The 18,584-nt window shown below is 38.8% G+C and overlaps 1 pseudogene; it reads right to left on the bottom strand.

Moving 5' to 3' along the window:
• LOC113109433 (multiple epidermal growth factor-like domains protein 10) overlaps positions 1-18,584 on the bottom strand; it is a 36,837-nt pseudogene that overhangs the window by 9,435 nt on the left and 8,818 nt on the right.

Below are 18,584 nucleotides of genomic sequence, written 5' to 3' on the forward strand. Positions count from 1 at the left end.
TAATAATAATAACCCCCATTACTATTTAATAGTTATAGTCTGTCTACTCCTCCGGGCTGAATTCATAAACAGGATGGCTCTCGGGACGAATGAATGCTTATATCTGTTATTCTTCACTGGAGGTAAACTGTACCGAGACCCGGAAGGCAATAATATCTGAAACTCAGAGTGAAGGGGGTGGGAGCTATCAGAGATAACTGCGTTGGCCTTCCTAATAACCTGTCTATCATACAGGACAGAAAGGCTACTCTGCTAGACACCTATAATTTTACTACTGACCTTCACTATATTGGAAAGGGCAGTTTTGGCCTTGACAGTGAGACTACCATACCAGCAAATTAATGAGAATGTAAAAACAGACTCAATGTATGATTTATAAAAAAGGGTCATGAGAGTCTTGTCAACACGAAATTTTGACAGTTTGCGAAGACAAAACAGTCTTTGTTGGCCTCTTTTGCAAAGCATTTCAGTGTTGGAGATAAAAGTTAACTTATTGTCAATCAAACTGCCTAGATACTTGTATGTTTCTACAAATTCCACCATCTTCCCATTTATAATAGTGGTCTGTGGAGTTGATGACTTTCGCCTAAAATCAGTCTGCATATCCTTTGTCTTTTCAACATTTAGTTGAAGGAATGCCCTATCACACCAAAGTGCAAAATCATCCACAACAGGACCATGGTCACTTTCCTCATTAGAGAGGAGACTGATAATAGCAGAGTCATCTGCAAATTTTAAAATATGTCTATTTTCATGCTGACTGCGGCAATCGTCGGAATAAAGAATATAAAGGAGAGGTGAGAGGACACATCCCTGAGGAGACCCAGTGGATGATGAAATCTCCTCGGACAAGCAACCATTTACCCTCACTCTCTGAGTTCTGTCGGTTAAAAAATCAAGAATCCATCCCACAATATTAAAATCGAGATCAAAGTTCTTTAAGAGCTTATCAACTAAAATAAGTGGTTGTATTGTATTAAAAGCAGAAGAAAAATCAACAAATAAAATCCTTGCGTGTGTTTTACTACCTTCAAGATGTTTGAATAGTAAATTTAACAAGGTAGTGGTGGCATCATCTACCCCTCGCTTAGCCCTATAAGCGAACTGTAGTGGATCTAAGAGATTCTCTGTTTTTGTAAGTATGACTTTTTTAACCAGTTTTTCAAGACACTTCATGACTAAGGAGGTCAGAGCTACTGGCCTAAAGTCATTTAATAATTTTGGATGATTTAGTTTGGCCACTGGAATAACTGTTGACTGTTTCCATATGTTCGGCACTTTCTGTTGGTCTAAGGACATCTGGAAAATATAATGAAAAATTGGACCTAATTGCTCTGCACAAGAGATGAGCAGGCGACTACTTATATTGTCAGGCCCAGGGCTTTTTCCTGATCTAGAGTGCTTAAACATATTGACCACAGCTTGTTCGTTAAAAAAGGGGACAACACCATTTCCAGATAAATGTGATTTCTGTTCTAAAATAACATTACTAAAATTAGTGGTATCAAACCTCAAATAAAATTTGTTTAGCTCTGTTGCAAGCAAACTGTCACAACTAAACCCTTCTAACACAACCTTGACATTCTTTTCTCTCCTGGTGCCGATAACAGTTCTCATACCATCCCAGGCTGAACGTAAATTCCTACCACCAAAGTCTTTCTCTATTTTTTCCTTGTAACCCTGCTTTGCTCTCCTTATTTTACTTCTTATTTCCTTTTTCAATTTATTTAATTCTAAAAAGTTTCCTTCCCTAAATGCCTGCCTCTTTTTGTTTAGTAACAGCTTTAGTGATTTCCTTACCCATGGCTTATTGTTTGGATATACCTGCACAATTTTATCAGGGATTACATTATCAACACAATAGGAAGTATAACAACTAACAACATCTGTAAGATCATTTATGTTGGTACAGGAGTCCTTAAACATGCCCCAGACGGTGCAATCAAAACAACCCTGTAAACTCAGGATTGCTTCCTCAGTCCAGTTCTTAACGTGTTTCATGAGAGTTTTCCCCCTCCTTAGGGCCGTGCGATATGACGGGATGAGCTGGACACAGTTATGGTCGGCCCCGCTCAGCGGGGGGAGCGGGAGAGCTTTATATGCGTCCTTGATAGAACCGTAACACAAATCCAGTGACTTCTTTTGCCTGGTCGGGCACGTGACATATTGGTGAAAGTCTCTCAGACATTTCTTCAGCGAGCAATGGTTAAAATCACCAAGAACGAAGACAGGTGCTTCGGGCGATATTCCTTGCAGTTTTTGAGTTACTTGCAGTATCGACTCTGCGGCTTTATCCGCATTTGCTCTTGGATGAATATACACAACTGTCACTGTCACATTTGGGGAAACTCCCGGGGCAAGTATGGGGGGCGCAGGGACACTGACAAAAGTTCAACATCCTTAGTGCATAAACTTTCTCTAACAAGAACATTTTTACAATATCTTTAATTCACGTATAGGCAAACCCCCCCACCTCGCGACCTTCCAGTAACACTCGCATCTCGGTCCAGGCGGACAGGTGCCCCAAAACCATCAATGACCAGCTCCGAGTTCAAATCACTTTCTGAAAGCCATGTCTCTGTGATCGCCAGTAAACACGCGTCTCTGAATTCATGCTGGAAGCGTACATTGGCTTGCAGCTCATCAGTTTTATTTCGAAGTGACTGGGCATTTGATAGAATGATAGAAGGCAGGGGGAACCGGGAAAGAGATTGTTTTCTCAGTCTATGAAGTACGCCACCTCGCTTACCTCGTTTCCTGGTCTTGCGGGGTGGCTCATCTGTAAATTCCCCCTTTCCTCTCGATTTATCGGCGAAACAGCTTAGGTTAGGGAAGATTAAATCCGAGGGAGGGTTATTGACTTGGAAGTTACTCCATTTTAAGAGAAAGTCTCTACTGTATCGGATGTGCGTAGGGTTGGGCAACTCATTCAGCATCTCCACGATGTGTAACGCCGTCCACAACAAAAACAAAACAATCCACTCCATACTACTCAAAAAAAAAAAAAGAAATAAACTGATATATAAACAAGAAATAAATGAATATAAACAAACGATAAACAAAACATAACGTAAACATTAACAAAACATTTATCCTGTGCCTCGCTGCTGGTCGCTGCATGAGCATGCGCCCTTGAACATGACAAATGAATATATAATATATATATATATATATATATATATATATATATATATATATATATATATATATATATATATATATATATATATATATATTACAAATGTATATATTGATAGATATTTTAAAAGAGCATCTTAATGACAAACTAGCACACTGTTTTTCATATGAAGATACAGTATTTTTTTAGTGCCAAAATTGACCAGAAACTGATTTTCTATTTCTAGCCTAGTGTACAATGCTTATTTATTTTGAAGGTGATGAAGGAAGCAAAAAGTAGCACTAGCAGATTGAGAGATGGTAATGGTCTGTAATTGTCCTGTTTATATAGTGTTCACTTCCTAGAAGAGAGGCGTCCTGAAAGAGCACGAGGAACCTGATTGGTTTAGGCTCGAACAAGACACAACCTAAAATAATCATTCATAAAGTTCAAAAAAGTGAATAACAAGGGTGTTCACAGTGCTGTGTGCTGTGTGCGTGTCATCTTTCAGAAGGTTTTGTGTGCAGGCAGTAGTAAGAACAGTAATATAGAGTGTGCTCTGTGTACAGTGAGTGTGTTCTGAGCGTGCAGGTCAACTCACAATGCTCCCGTGTATCCCGGGCTGCACACACACTCTCCGTGACGTGGTGGCAGGTGGCGTTGTTCTGGCACAGGCACCTCTGCTGGCAGCCGTGTCCGTATGTGGAGGGTTCGCAGGGGTCCTGGCAGCACCGGCCGTGGTACCCAGGTGCACAGAGACAGGCTCCGGTGATGGGGTTACACAGAGCCCCGTTCTGACACTGACAGCGGCTGTGCGGACCCCAGGGATCCCCGGCACAGGCTGCAGATTAAGAGTTACACTATTTACAATGTGATACTGGTACAATCATTTTATTAAAGCAGTGTAACTGAATATATTTGATTACGTTACTACATTTCTAAAGAATATTTCTTTGATATTGTTCTGAGATTAAATAGAGATTTAAAATCATAACAATATATAGTTTAATAGCTTTGATATTATTTTTGAAATCAATTCTTTGTACAGCTATGACTGGCATCTAACAATGCCTTGGGAAAAAATAGTTAATGTTAAAAATAAAACATATACATGAATCCAAATAGGAAATAAAAGAGTTATTGAATAAACATGTGTCCTAAACTCCCAAACATTTTAAAGCAGTCACTGCAATTAATTAAAGAAGTCAATCAAATGTGTATGTGTGTGAAAATATTCAGATTAACCCTCTTTGTAATCATTAACATTTTCATAAATAACTAATTTAATTACACATTTTTGTCATTAAATGACTGTACTGTATAGTATACCACTGAACGTGGAGAAGACGAAGGAGATTGTTGTAGACTTCAGGAGAGCACACACTCAGCATGTTCCTCTGACCATCAGCGGTGCGACTGTGGAGAGAGTGAGCAGCACCAAGTTCCTGGGTGTGCACATCACAGAGGACCTCTCCTGGACTGAAAACACTGCAGCTCTGGCCAAGAAATGACAACAGCGTCTCTACTTCCTCCGCCAACTGAGAAGAGCCAGAGCCCCACCCCCCACCATGTACACCTTCTACAGAGGCACCATCGAGAGCATCCTGACGAGCTGCATCTCTGTGTGGTATGGCGCCTGCAACGCGTCCTGCCGAAAGACTCTGCAACGCATAGTGAGAGCAGCTGAGAAGATCATTGGTGTCTCTCTCCCCTCCCTCCAGGACATTTATGGAACACGTCTCACTCGCAAAGCCCTCTGCATCACAGGTGATCCCACTCACCCATCACACAGCTTCTTCAGCCTGCTGCCATCAGGGAGGAGACTGCGGAGTCTCCAGGCCAGGACCAGCAGACTGAAGGACAGCTTCATCCATCAGGCTGTCAGGAAGCTGAACTCCCTCCCGAACCTGCCCCCCCTCCCCTCTTCTTCCCCAGGCACCACTGAACTATGAACCCCCCCCCCCACACACACACTAATTATATGATGACATGCACGAGTCACTTGTGCAGCATTGGTCTGCTCACTCACCGCTCACTACCTCATTCGGCATGGAACTACCTCATCAGTCAGTTAAATAACTGCTCTTGGTCACTTGTCACTTGTCACTTTAATCAGACTTAAGATATTTTTAATAAGTGATTTTTTTGCATTAAAAAATCTTTTAACTGCACTGTTGTTCACTTCATTGATTTGCACTATATCTGTAATTTACCTTGCGCTGCTTTATTTAACTTTATTTTTAACTTTTATTTTTATTATATGTCTTTTTTTATAATTCCCTTATTGTATAATTGTATCTACATTTTATATTTGATCTAGTTATTTTTTTAGGCTTTAATGTTAATGTCATCTGTATGCACCGGGGTCTGAGAGTAACGTAATTTCGATTCTCTGTATGTATTTACTGTACATGTGGAAATTGACAATAAAGCAGACTTGAACTTGAACTTGAACTTACTCCCAAACACTGTTTACAGGCCCCATTTTTTTTTCTTTAGAAAAATGGATGTATCCAAATTAATGAAATCAAGAATGAATCCAATCACCAGCCTGTGAATCAAAACTGAATCATGACATGAGTCTGAATACCCAACACTACCCAGATGTTGGATATTGAGATATACTGAGAAATGATATCAGTATGTTTCTTCTGTGTTTTGAAACAACTGTTCTGAGTTGCAGTGTTGCAGACAGTTCAAGCTCTGAATCTGCTCTCGTCAGCTGTGTGTCAGTGCTCAGAAACACATCTGCTGCACTCGCTCAGGTGTGTGTGAGGCTGTGCTATCACTCCTCTACTGAGGCTGGGAAACCCTGTCATGTGCAGTGTTCTGAGGCTCATCTGAGACATGAGGTGCACTGATCAAAGCTTACCCTAATTCACCATGAAGCAATCATTAGAAGTGTTTCATCTTTTATATGTATTTGATGGGTTTTGATGTCTTCCACAAACCTGATTGAAACCTCAGGAAAGTTTCTTCAGGCTATAAGAAGAGCTACAGTAAGCAGTGTTTTAGTGATGGCGAGTCGGTTCAGGTCATCCACACTGACTCTGATCCGTCACCTGCTCACCAAATCAAGAACCATTGTTTTCACCGGCTCGAATGCAAAACCTTCACGTCTGAACCGAACCCTGCTAATACATTCAGAACAAAGCAGATCACAGCACACAGGTGACGCAGAAGACGAGACACAAGCTACACTGTAAAAACTAAACGTGCCTCAGGTATCCTTTTGAGTACTCCAGGAACATTAAAATGTATTTTAAGTGCCTCAAAGCTCTTTTTCTCATAATAGGGATCCTGGAAGAACCATTATAGTATTTGCAGTTTGTACAGGAACTCATGGGATCCTCGAAGCACTTTGTTCCCAGTTCTGAGGTTCTGGAGTCACCCTTTCATTACACGGAGACCTCAAAGCGCTCTGGAGGTTCCTGGAGGAACTAGGCAATAGGGAATATATACAAGCAAACAGGCATCCAGTAAAAATAGTTTTATTGAAATAGGCTAAATGTTAAATCATTTGAAGGTGGATAGTTTATCTTGAAACTTTAAAGCAAAAATTACATATTTTATTTAACTAAATATGACTCAATGCATTAATAAAAAAAAAAATTCTAATTATAACAATCGGTACAATAGTAATATTTAGATTTTTTTTATTTCCCTAATGAAATAAGTTTAAATTATTCAGAAATAATTGTTCAGCTGTTGTCAAGAAGAAGAAAATGCATGAGGTTTGTCGTCCTCGCGCTCCTGCTGTTTGCTTACACTCGCGCGCGCGTGCGCATGGAAGAGCGATTTCAAATACAAAGAACTAGAAGTAACGGCTCCTTTCCTCAAAGAAAGAAACAACCGCAGCACAAGGTGAGTAAAGGCTCCCAAATAAATACACAGATTTATTATTTGTATACTAATTCCTACACTGGCACATTAAACTGTATGTTTTTTTATTTGAAATGTTTGTTTTAACCATTAATTTAATAGCTGCGATGCTTACGAGTCTAATGCACTTTGTGAGACGAAATGGAGACAACAAACACAAGGTCACAAACAATAATTAGTCAGGTTTACACATGATGTTTACGTTTATTCATTGTAACTCTTTTCTTCAACTTTTCTAAATTGTTGTCGTTTACATTTGTTAAATAGTTATACATCCATGTTAACGTACATGTTTGTCACAATTTTTTATTATTTTGATTTTTAAAAAATGATGTGCATTTATAACACTATACTTTATATTATATCACATTTGTATCAAATTACAAGAAAGATTGTAAATGCAAGGGTGTTTCTAATCCAGAGTCTTTGGGATGAATGCTAAATTTCACATTGTTCTCTCTTCTGACTGCTGTTATCAGTCTCTGTCAGATTTTTTCCTTTGATTGAAAGTTGTGAAAATGCTATTGTAGAGTTTTGAGTAAATGAGAATGCAAACAATATATTTGTGATACTCTCCCATTCACTGCTCTCGAAGTTTACTCAACTATAACAACTTCCGCTGCTGAGAAACTGGTTTATTAAGCTATCTTGAGGCTTATTAATTTCTTAAAATGTCCTGTGTGAATTCTCCCAATCAGATACCACTATTAGACCGGAAAGAAAATGTTACTATTAATTGCATTGTGTCTAAAATTTAATTGAATTTATTAATTTATACTGTATCATTGTTTTAGGTACATGAATTTTTTTTAAAGTTCTAAGATAATTGAGTCACATTTATTTGTTTATAATTTTACCAAGGTGTAAATGTTTTGTTGTTGTTGTTGTTTATAGCAATACTAACTTTAATATTAATTTTAACTTTTTTTGTTTCCATGAATGGGATTGTGATGTGCAGTATTTATTGGCGTATCTTCTCAGTTAACAACGGCTCTGTGTAGTAACAGCTGCTCTATGTGGAATCAACACCTGAGGGAATTTACCGATCCACCTGATCCATGGGTCCAAAAAGTTCCAGTTTTGGTCACATCACTCCATAAAACATTCCTCCAGAGCTCCACAGGTCCACACAAATGAATTTTATCAAGTTCAAGTTCAAGAGTGGTATTTTCATCAAGATGTCTCCACATAAAGGCAATACTTGTCTAGTGTTCTTCTCACACACTGCTTTGAAATGGTTTTCCTCCTTTCATCGGGTCATCTTGCAAGTCTTTGGCTCTACATTGCAGATTTTTCTCAGTTGCTCTGATTAAACATTTTATGATATTGTGCTTTTTCTTCCACAACCTCTCAAAGGTTTTCTGGTAAAACACACTTTAAGCTAAGGAATAAGGCTGAGAGCTGTGTCTCTAGGAACTTTCAATGTCTTGGAAATCATCATATAGTCTTAGTCTTTCTAAAGTACTACAATATTTATTCTCTTTAGCTTTTGTGAGATCTCTGTTGACATTTTTGCTGCTCAACTTCAACACATGCATGGGTTAACTGTGTAACGGCTCAAGCTAATTCTGTTTTTAAAGTTTCTAAAGGCTTAATTGTGTTTTGAGACAGTTTTATTGCCCACCATGCAAATAAGTGATTTAAAAACAGCAATGTTGAATAGGGGTTGAATAATTATGACATAGCAAAAAAAGTATACTCTCAAAGTATACTCAAAAGTATTACATTATATATTGACAATATCACTTTTAATATGCCAGTGAACTGTTATAAATACAATTTTTATTTTATTCTGGCTCTTCAGAAAGGCTTGTATTTGTAAAGTACTGCAGTCTCTGGGGGTTGAGTAATTTTGATTGCAACTGTATATATTGTTAGCTTGACTACGTCAGACTTCCTACTTCCGCTCAATTTCATTTCGCTTCTGTACTCAGTCTGATACAGCGTCAGAGCTTTCTTTTTTTCCGGTCTGGAAACAGCCGGGCCAATCAACGAACAGAGGACGGGCTGAGAGCCGTGACGTAGATGCTTAGCTCAGAGTTTTACATTGTAGGTTAGAGAAATCGAAAACCGAAACGACCGCGGAAATGGGAAACGAGACACGGGATGCAATTCGCTCTGTTATGGAGAACATTCAACTCTTTTTCAAACTGAAGCCAGAACAAGAAGAGTGTTTAACAACAGGTTTACAGTGGAAGTTCAATCATAGATTTGAGTTCGATGCATGATGTCTGTGCTCCGATGCGGCTGTACAGGCGCATAACATACGTCATGACTAAACTTATCTGATTGGCTTACGGGTAACCAATGATTTTAAACTTCAGACAAGCGCCCCCTAGCGAGAGAGAAAACACTTCTCTATTGTGCCATTCCAGACTCTGTCTGGTATTACCAGGCTAATATATAGTCACCTCAGCCCTATAAAGCAGGACTGTAATGTGAATGAGAGATTAGAGGCAGTAAGGTCTGTTTGAGCATCTTGTGTTATTGTGCCAGCCTTTCCTACATCTGACATCACATGAGGTCATTTCCTGGGTTTCTGGCCAACCAGTGCCTTCTCTTAGTTTTGCTCTCAGCGGATGAAGAAAAGACCTTTTTCCTTTAGCCTTAATTCAGAGCAGGGTGTTTTGTTGGCTTCTTGTGGCCCGGAAAAGCCAGATACAATGAGTCTTCAGATGGATTAAAGTCATATCACTGCTGACCGCAGCCGTGAAGCCAAATCCTTCTCCATGAGCCTCTATAATAAAACAGGAGCAGGACTAGCTAATGCTGAGATACTGCTGACAACACATCCAGAAATACCACAGCTCCACAGCTTACTCACATTATTCGATAGACTGATCTTTGTTTAGTATGTAATGTAAAAGTTTGTAAATGTTGGATTTTCATTGCAATAGGAGTCGATTTGTTTCATTCATTGTGTGTTTTCAGTATCATAACCCTGATATGCTGCGATGTTTCTTCCTCTGCATGTAATATGATGATCTGTCTGATATCACATTACACAAGTCTTTCTGACCACATGGCTAAAACATAGCTATGTTTCTATGATAGTCTTTGAAAGTATTTCATTGTGTTATCTTGTCATGCTCAAACCTTCAACTTTGCATTTGGAACTAAATCAAGGTCATCGTTTGTACACTGTTTGTGCATCATTTTTAAATCTGTAGTTTTTCTTAATATAAAGCACAAGACTACATAACAATAATATGGTCAAGTGCAATGATATGTATCTGTTCTTCAACCCCAAAACATTCTGAATGCAACATGGCTGTTACGAAACACATTCAGATAAACAAATGTCCTGGATTATGTGTGACTCGACCTATACCAGCCTTACAGGACACCTATCAAACTCGCTGCTTGAGAAAGGACCGCACTAACCCTGCTTATCACCTGTTATCACCTGACAACCAAACTGAAGAACAGCTTCTATCTTCAAGCCATCGGCTATCCTTAATCTAAAACTGGAATACACACTGCTCTCAAGTTATTATAAATTTAACTTGCACTGCCACTCTTAACACTGTCTACCCTTATTATATGTAACTGCCTCTTACAGTATTTGTATTTAATGCTCTGTCTGTGATTATTGTTCTGCCTATGGTCACTTAAATCACTCAATATCTCAGTGCCCTCCACGTACGTTTATATCTGTATGCTATTTATTTTATGTATGGTCCTGATATTGTCACTGTATGTCTGAGCATCATCACAAGCATTTCAATGACCAGTTTTCCCCGGTGTTAACTACACAAATGATAAATAAATACCTCTTGACTCTTGATATTAATTCAAAACCTACTTTATCTGGAATTAAATAATAGGGATAGGCTTAAGGGATTTAAAATGGTAAAAATGTAAATAAATATTTATGATAAAAAGGATTAATAAATATTTTACACTTCTATAGATTAATAGTGTTTACATTTTAGATTAAAATTTCTCTCAATGTATTGATTTCTTCTATAACCTTAAACTGCATCTAATCACAATATTAAAGCACCACAGCATTTTAAATGTCATATTTCCTTAGATCTTTTGAGATTTAAGAGGTCATTGTACCATAAACTCATAATGTCTAAACTCGTAACTCAAAATGTCCTTGTTAGTCCAAAAACAGCTTTTAAACAGTTTTTCCACATCCTCTCCTTTATTATATAATAGAGATGAATGTATCCATCTAAGACTGTCTGTGCAGACACAGATCAACACTGGATCTTGCAGTGAATGCAGTGAATACATGCTCTCTGCTGACCTTCTGAGGGATTTTAAACTTTGAGAAATGCCTGTTTATATTAACTGAAGTGCCTGATCATGTCAGTAGTTATTCATTCTTTACATATTACATTTCTCTGTGGACTCTTTTGTTGACTAGTCACCACTTTTCAAACACACTTTTACTGATGTTGCAACACATAAGTATTGTAGTAGGCCTACACAATTGTTTTGATATATAAGGACTCAGTCGGCCAGTAAAGGCAGGCATACACGGTGCGAATTCAGATGGTCGGAAGATCGTATGTCCACGCACATGGCACGAGTGAGTTTTTCTGAAAATCGTACAGACGAAGTGATATACGACACGATTTTACGGCCTGCCAATTTCCAAAGCAATCGCACAAAGTAGATAGACGCGTTCAACTTGAAGCACCGCTGCACGCACAGAAGGATCACTGTTTGACATTAAAGTACCGCGAGAGCAATAAGAGAGCACATGGATCCAATGCATTCGAATCACTCTGAACGCCATCAATTAGTGGAAGTTATAGAAAAGGAATCACACCAATCACAAGTGAAGTATGGAGTACCTAAAGGCTCAGTAGAAGGACCGCTACTTTTTATACTTTACATGTTACTCTTGGGAGATATCATTTGGAAACATGGTGATAGCTTTCACTGTTATGCTAATGATACTCCGCTCTATATTTCTTTGCTGCCTGACGAAAAATGTATCTAAATTCTTGAAACTCAGAAAATTTGATAATACCAAGAATATCAAAATCAACTCTGGGCGGCAGATATTTTTCCTATTCAGCTCCCAAACTCTGGAATAACCTACCTAACATTGTTAGAGAGGCAGACACACTCTGTCTGTCACGGCACAGCGAAGAGTGTGCTGTGGAAGAAACACGGTCTGGGTCCAAATGCAGGGAAATTATTTTTTAATGAACAAAAAGGCCAACAAGGCAAAAACAAAACAGAAACAGATACACGCACACACACAATTCAACTAAGACATGATCAACCATTACCAATTAATCCAGCCAGACAGAGTGGTGTGAGAGTGGAGAATATATAGTCCTTGACAATGGTCACCACTGTCAGTTTAAATCTAGATTAAAGACCCATCTCTTTAGCCTGGTTTACACATAACATACTAACATCTCTAATATTCATTTCACGAGTTTGCTTTCCCATACAGTCCTGATGGTTAATGGTGGTTAATGGTAAACAAACTTGGCTTGCTGTCCTTAATGGAGGCTCGAACCTAAGGCTCAGCTTGAGCGCCAAGTTTAATCCCCCATTTCGGTACTACATAGAGGGAGAAAAACAGGAATAGAGGAGGTGATGGGGAGGTGGAGGGATGCCAAAATAATTGACTCTGGGACGGTGCAATGAGAGCTGTTTGGGTCCCACTTTATATTAGGTGGCCTTAACTACTATGTACTTACATCAAAAGTAAGTACAATGTACTTATTGTGTTCATATTGTATTGTAAGACACTTTTGCTGCTATTGAGGTGGGATAGGGGTAAGGTTAGGGAGAGGGTTGGAGGTATGGGTAAGTTTAAGGGTGGGTTAAAGTGTAAAGTATGGGTCAACAGTGTAATTATAAATGTAATTACAGAAATTAAATACAGATGTAATTACATGTAGTTTTTTTTATATATAAGTACAATGTAAAAACATGTATGTAAACAATAAGTACATTGTCCTAAATTATTAATTAAAATGTAAGTACATAGTAGTTAAGGCCACTTAATATAAAGTGGGTCCAGTTAAAGGATTTTTAGGCTGCACTAATTAGGTGAACTGGAACCGAGAACACTTCCTATAACATACAATATACTTGGCATCTACGCTAATATTAGTCTCTTTTTTTTTATTATTCCGAGGTCACCGTAGCCACCAGATCCAGTCTGTGTCCAGATCAGAGGGTCACTGCAGTCACCCGGATCCAGTACGTATCCAGACCAGATGGTGGATCAGCACCTAGAAAGGACCTCTACTGCCCTGAAAGACAGCGGAGACCAGGACAACTAGAGCCCCATATACAGATCCCCTGTAAAGACCTTGTCTCAGAGGAGCACCAGGACAAGACCACAGGAAACAGATGATTCTTCTGCACAATCTGACTTTGCTGCAGCCTGGAATTGAACTACTGGTTTCGTCTGGTCAGAGGAGAACTGACCCCAACTGAGCCTGGTTTCTCCCAAGGTTTTTTTCTCCATTCTGTCACCGATGGAGTTTCGGCTCCTTGCCGCTGTCGCCTCTGGCTTGCTTAGTTGGGGTCACTTCATCTACAGCGATATCATTGACTTGATTGCAAATAAATGCACAGACACTATTTCAACTGAACACAGATGACATCACTGAATTCAATGATGAACTGCCTTTAACTATCATTTTGCATTACTGACACACTGTTCTAATTGATGCTGTTCAGTGCTTTGACGCAATGTATTCTGTTTAAAGCACTATATAAATAAAGGTGATTGATTGATTGATTGAGAGAGACAGACAAACGCAGCTGCAGCACTCACCGCTGGAGCAGGTCACACCGCTGGCTCACACCGCTGGCTCACACTGACAGGTGCTGGGGGCCACACAGCGGCCGTGCACACACTTCTCAGCACAGTGGGCTGCAAGAGAAAACAAGAGAGACAGAGAGAGCGCTCAGATTACACCAGAACCCAACAAACACATACAAACCCAAACCCTGCTCCTCACAACTCTACATTCAACATCAAATAGCTCCGTGATTATCAGATAAGTTTTACATGTGTGTTGTGTTATCATGTTTTCATGGAGAGACTGGAGCTCAGGAATGTTCTGCTGTATTTGACTGTACAATGAGTCTCTTAAAGGGGTCATATGATGCGATTTCGATTTTTCCTTTCTCTTTGGAGTGTTACAAGCTCTTTGTGTATAAAGAAGTTCTGAAAAGTTGCAAAGACTAAAGTCTCAATTCCAAAGAGATATTCTTTTTCAAAGTTAAGACTCGTCCACTGCCTACTAAAACACCTATTTTAAACACTCCCCCACATGTCTACGTCACTGTGTGGGAAGATTTTCATAACGCCACCCAAATCTTCAGAAAGAAAGCGTAACTTTTATTCTCGCTGTTGTCACTGCCTCCATGTTGTGGAGACACTGTGTTACGTTGTGAAAGCAAAACCTATTTGTTTGGCCTTCTAAAAGAGGACACAGCTAGAAATCAGTGGTTAAGTTGCATTTAAAACACTGTTCAATAACAGTTCAACCCAGTGGTGTAGTCTAGTTTTTTTGTAGTGAGCATACTCTGATTTTTCCCACAGCCTCATAGCTACTCACCGTCCCAAAACGCCACCCTATCACCACCTCACTCACTGATGCATACAATATACATTATATGTAACTGAGAGCATTCTGAAAACTGCTTGTGTGATATCAACATGTCAATTTATTATTAGCAACAGAAAACTTTTGTCCCTGGAGCACAGGTTTTATCAGATGGAAATTTTCAGAGCACATATAAATCCCCTAGCCTGACTTTCAGTCCACAAGGCTGGCCAGTAGTTCTCATCTCTCTCATCATCTGAAAGAATGAGATATAAACATTGTATTCAGTTTAACTGCTGCACATAGACACACACATACACACTATGTGCATTATCTCTCTTATTCTCCTGCATTCACTGATCCACCAAAGCTAACATATTGTTATACTACAAACCCGATTCCAAAAAAGTTGGGACACTGTACAAATTGTGAGTAAAAAAGGAATGAAATAATTTGCAAATCTCATACATTTATATATTATTCACAATAGAATATAGATAAGATATCAAATGTTGAAAGTGAGACATTGTGAAATGTCATGCCCAATATTGGCTCATTTTGGATTTCCTTAGAGCTACACATTCCGAAAAAGTTGGGACAGGTAGCAAAAAATTAAATGTACATATAAAGAACAGCTGGAGGACCAATTTGCGACTTATTAAGTCAACTGGGAACATGATTGGGTATAAAAAGAGATTGGCAGTGTCTCTCAGAAGTCAAGATGGGCAGAGGATCACCAATAGTGGAGCAATATCAGAAAGGAGTTTCAGAGAGAAAAATTGCAAAGAGTTTGAAGTTATCATCATCTACACTGCATAATATCATCCAAAGATTCAGAGAATCTGAAACAATCTCTGTGTGTAAGGCTGGAAAACCATACTGGATGCCCGTGATCTTCAGCCCTTAGATGGCACTGCATTACATATAGGAATGATACTGTAATGGAAATCACAACATGGGCTCAGGAAAACTTCAGTAAAAATAGTTTTATCTGCTTCCAGGATGAATAATGCGATTGTGGAATTTCTGGATAGCGTGGATAAAGCGAATGATTTGGTAGAACAAGGAATTTTAGTTGGGGGGAGAATTTGTTTTGGTCCTCCCACTTTCTTTACCTGCCAAAAAGGTAACTCTATCTAACTTGCCACCTTTCGTGAGTGATGAGATATTAACGCAAGCTTTGCCACTTTATGGCAAGTTGGTATCTCCAATAAAAAAGATACCAATCAGTAGCAAATCACCTTTATTGAAACATATAGGTTCTTTTAGGAGATTCGTCTACATGATCATCCCTGATGATGTAGATTTAGGCTTAACTTAACTTAAATGCTGAACTTTAGGATTGATGATTTCAGCTACAGCATTTTTGTTACTGGAAAGAGAAGGTGTTTTGGGTGCAAAAAAATGGGACATTTAATTCAGAACTGCCCGAGTAAAAATATAGGTGAAACGGAGAATGAGAAAGCACATGTCATGGTCCTGCCATCATGTCCTGACTTTTCTCTAGTCTAGAGGCAGGATCATGACAGACCCGTGTTTTGTGTACAAGCACATGGCCTTGCCTTTGGGCCATGTGCTTGTGTTGTCGAGTTCCGTTGCCCCGCCCCCCTTGTTATCCTAGTCTTGTCGTGATTGTCCTATCTGTGCCACCTGTCGTGTCTTGATTAGTTCCCCTATTTAGATCTCCTAGTGTGCTCTGTCTTTCGTCGGTTCATTGTTTCCTCAAACTGTTCCACATATGTGTTTCTTCCTGTCAGCCTCCTGAGATATCGTGTCCTTGTAACCCCTCTAAGAAGTCTTTGTACTACCGTGAGTGTTTGTTAGTAGTTAGTGTTCAGAGTCTTTGTTTACCTTGTTTATTGTGTTTTGTAGAGTTATTTAGTGTCTACCCTAGTCCTTGTTTTCCCCCTCGTGGGTTTTGTTTTCCCCTTTTTGTTAATAAACCCTGTGTTTGTAACATCCTGTCTGCATCTGAGTTTGTCCCAAACCCATCCTCATAACAGCACAAGGTATCGAAGAGAACGGTGTAGTGGAGGCGCTGATGGGAGAAGAGACCTCTGAGAGCGATCCGGGGGACACTGAGGCAGATCTCGGAGTGGGCAAACTGAGTCCGCTCCGTATGATATACCCTAGGCTGCTGTTTATCTGACAGATTGTGAGGAGGCACAGTCATCAATGGAGGATGAACAGCTTCTTTTTAAGACCCCTCAAAAAAGAAAAAAAGTCACTGGATGCAAAAATAAGCAAAACTGACGAGTTACAAGGCAATGAAATGCAGGACACAGAGAGTGACAGCAATTCCTCTGAATGTGAGTCTCTCACAGAGTGAACCAATTTCTCGTAGTTATGAACTTGAGGACATACAATTGTTTCTCAGATCAACAAAAAATACAGGAGGAGTACAAGTAAAAGAATATTTCCCTGATCTGAAGCAATTTGCTGATTGAGCAAAAAATGGTGGCTAGAGACTGCTTTACCAACAAAGAAGATTACAGATTTAAAAAAGAAACATTGTGAGAAATTGCGTTGCTCTAAATAATGTTACTGTTTGTTCTGAAAATTAGGAATAGTTTTTTTCTTTGGCTTTGCAGGATGCATCTTTTCTTATTTTTCCTCTTTATAATGAGTGAAGTGCGTCTTGCTTCTTTGAATGTTAATGGTGCAAAGAATTTTTAAAAAAGGGTGAATATTTTTGAAGAAATAAAACAGAAATGTGTAGATATAGCTTTTTTACAAGAGACTCATAGTAGTTCAGATAATGGTGTTGACTGGATGATAGAATTCAATGGGATATCTGTTTTAAGTCACAGTTCAACACTAAGTGGTGGAGTTGCCATTTTGTTCAGTAAAAAAAAATACCAATTTATTATGACGTAAATGAGATTATTAAAGGTAGACTGACTGTTATAAGTTAGAGCTATTTATGAAATTTTTGTTTTTGTACTTATTTGTTGTTATGCTCCAACTGCACCTTTGGAAAGATTATTGTTTTTAGATACCCTTTGTTCAACTTTGCAAAGTTGCTGTACTGAGGAGTTTTTGTTTTTAGGAGGTGATTTTAATTCACACTCTTGCATTTTAAATCTAGATTAAAGACCCATCTCTTTAACCTGACTTACACATAACATACTAATATGCTTTTAATATCCAAATTCGTTAAAGGATTTTTAGGCTGCATTAATTAGGTAAACCGGAACCGGAAAACACTTCATATAACACCGTACTTTCTACATCATTAGAAGAATGGCATCTACGCTAATATTTGTCTGTTTCTTTCTTATTCCGAGGTCACCGTAGCCACGAGATCCAGTCTGTGTCCAGATCAGAGGGTCACTGCAGTCACCCGGATCCAGTACGTATCCAGACCAGATGGTGGATCAGCACCTAGAAAGGACCTCTACTGCCCAGAAAGACAGCGGAGACCAGGACAACTAGAGCCCCAGATACAGATCCCCTGTAAAGACCTTGTCTCAGAGGAGCACCAGGACAAGACCACAGGAAACAGATGATTCTTCTGCACAATCTGACTTTGCTGCAGCCTGGAATTGAACTCCATTCTGTGTCTGATGGAGTTTCGGTTCCTTGCCACCGTGTTTAAAGCGCTATATAAATAAAGGTGACTTAACTTGACTATAATTGTGCTGAACTTGATATGGACAGAAATCATGTTGAACTGCACATGGCTTTTCGGAAACATTTAATTAATTTAATTGAAAAATTTGATCTGTATAATCTTTGGAGAGCTCTAAATGGTGATGAGAGACAGACAATATACATGGGCTCACACACGTGATAATTGTTTATCTTTAGCCAGATTAGACAGATTTTATGTTTTTAAACACCATTTGAAAATTTTTAACAAATGCTATATGCATTGGTGAGTTGTACATTTATTTTAAGCTCAGTAAAACCTAAAAGTGCATATTGGCATTTTAATACAAATCTTTAAAATGATAATTTTTTTTATTGAACCATTCAAGGCTTTTTGGAAAGTTTTCAAAAAGACCAAGTCTTCTTTTAAATCTGTATAACAATGGTGG

This window comes from Carassius auratus, chromosome 10 (genome assembly GCF_003368295.1).
Source record: "Carassius auratus strain Wakin chromosome 10, ASM336829v1, whole genome shotgun sequence".
NCBI lineage: Eukaryota > Metazoa > Chordata > Actinopteri > Cypriniformes > Cyprinidae > Carassius > Carassius auratus.